Raw genomic sequence first — 2,459 nt, forward strand, 5'->3', positions numbered from 1 at the left:
GCCTCCCAAAGTGCTGGGATTACAGGCTTGAGCCACCGCGCCCGGCCGAGATGGGGTTTTACAGTGTTGGCCAGGCTGGTCTCAAACTCCTGACCTCAGGTGATCCATCTGCCTTGGCCTCCCAAAGTGCTGGGATTACAGGCATAAGCCATGGCGCCCGGTTTACAATTTAATCACTGAAGTTATACAATTGTATACCAGCAGACATTTCATAAGCTTCCTGATGTTATGGCCCCTATATACTTTTTTTCCCTTCGGAAACTATTTTCAGGGCCTGGCACAAAATAGGTACTTAATAAATATGATTTGTAACATGAAGGACTCCTAGGAACATTTTTGTCCTCTAGGGGTTGAAGAGTTTCCTTTTTTTTTTTTTTTTTTTTTTTGAGACAGAGTCTCGATCTGTCGCCCAGGCTAGAGTGCAGTGGTGCGATCTTGACTCACTGCAACCTCCGCCTCCTGGGTTCACTCCATTCTCCTGCCTCAGCCTCCTGAGTAGCTGGGACTACAGGCACCCGCCACCATGCCCAGCTAATTTTTTGTATTTTTAGTAGAGACAGGGTTTCACCATGTTAGCCAGGATGGTCTTGATCTCCTGACCTCATGATCCACCCACCTCGGCCTCCCAAAGTGCTGGGATTACAGGCGTGAGCCACTGCACCTGGCCTTTTTACTTTTATTTTTCAAAGACACAGTCTCACTCTGTTGCCCAGGTTGGAGTGCAGTGGCACGATCTCGCCTCACTGCAACCTCCGCCTGCCTGGTTCAAGCGATTCTCCTGCCTCAGCCTCCTGAGTAGCTGGGACTACAGGCACCCGCCACCATGCCCAGCTAATTTTTTGTATTTTTAGTAGAGACAGGGTTTCACCATGTTAGCCAGGATGGTCTTGATCTCCTGACCTCATGATCCACCCACCTCGGCCTCCCAAAGTGCTGGGATTACAGGCGTGAGCCACTGCACCTGGCCTTTTTACTTTTATTTTTCAAAGACACAGTCTCACTCTGTTGCCCAGGTTGGAGTGCAGTGGCACGATCTCGCCTCACTGCAACCTCCGCCTGCCTGGTTCAAGCGATTCTCATGCCTCAGCCTCCTAAGTAGCTGGGACTACAAGTGCCTGCCACCACACCTGGCTAATTTTTTTGTATTTTTAGTTGAGACAGGGTTTCACCTTGTTGGCCAGGCTGGTCTCAGACGCCTGACCTCTAGTGATCCACCCATCTTGGCTTCCCAAAGTGCTGGGATTAGAGGCATGAGATACTGCACTGGGCCAGAAGGGTTTCTTTAGAGTTCATTAATCTGCAGTGGGAGAGCCTGTTGTTCCAGTCTGGGTTTCCCTCTCCACTCTCTCCACTCACCTAGTCTTGAATTCAGTTTGGTTTAATAAACAGTAATGTGGCCTGAGGCAATTCATAAGGCTCCTCGGCTCCTTAAGATTACAGCTATTGTCCTAGATAGGCTTTCTTTCCTGATATCCTTGGCATTTTGGTGAGCCTTTAACAAATTTGAGGCAGAGCTAGCTCCCTGACTCACATTTGAAATCCCAGCATTTTGGAAGGCTTATGTGGGAGGACTGCTTGAGACTAGGAGTTGGAGACCAGCCTGGACAACAAAGGGAGACCCTATCTCTGAAAAAAACTTTTTTAAATTAGTTAGGTGTGGTAGTGTGCATGTGAAGTCCCAGCTACTTGGGAGGCTGAGGCAGGAGGATTGCATGAGCCCTGGAGTTCAAAGATACAGTAAGATATGATTGTGTCACTGCACTCCAGCCTGGGTGACAGAGCGAGACCCTCCCTGTATCTTTAAAAAAAAAAAAAATTATAACATTCTATACATTTTTATAAAACACTTAAAATGAAAAACTTAATCTAGCTACAGACTATAGGTTAAAGACTTGTTCCGACATTAGCCACTCAAAGTTTCAGTTCCTGCATCTGTAAAATGGGGACTAATATCAAGAAGGAATTATATCATGAGAAAATAACATACAAAAAGGAATAGTTATAGGAAAAGCACCAGGCAAGTATTATAGTTTAACTGAATCGATTTGGCCTAGACCACTGGGGGGCCTTAACTCCCAAACTGTAGAACCTTTTGGGAATTTTGAGCAGAACAGAAACATGGTCAAAATTGTGTTTTTAAATGTTTCCTCTGGCAGCAGTGTGCAGATTTTATTGGAACAAGTCAAGTCTGAAAGCTGAGATAAGTAATGAGGCTGCTGCAGTTATGCAGGTGAGAGGTAACAGGGCCTGGGTTGAGTCAGTGGGAACAGAGAAATAGGGAATCCTATGAGAAACTGTAAAGGTTGGAATCTCTAAGATTTCATGGCTGGGCGCAGTGGCTCATGTCTGTAATCCTAGCACTTTGGGAGGCCCAGGCAGGCGGATCATGAGGTCAGGAGTTTGAGACCAGCCTGGCCAATATGGTGAAACAGCGTCTCTACTAAAAATACAAAAATTAG

The sequence above is a fragment of the Colobus angolensis genome, unplaced genomic scaffold (genome assembly GCF_000951035.1).
Source record: "Colobus angolensis palliatus isolate OR3802 unplaced genomic scaffold, Cang.pa_1.0 Scaffold476, whole genome shotgun sequence".
In the NCBI taxonomy this organism is placed as follows: domain Eukaryota; kingdom Metazoa; phylum Chordata; class Mammalia; order Primates; family Cercopithecidae; genus Colobus; species Colobus angolensis.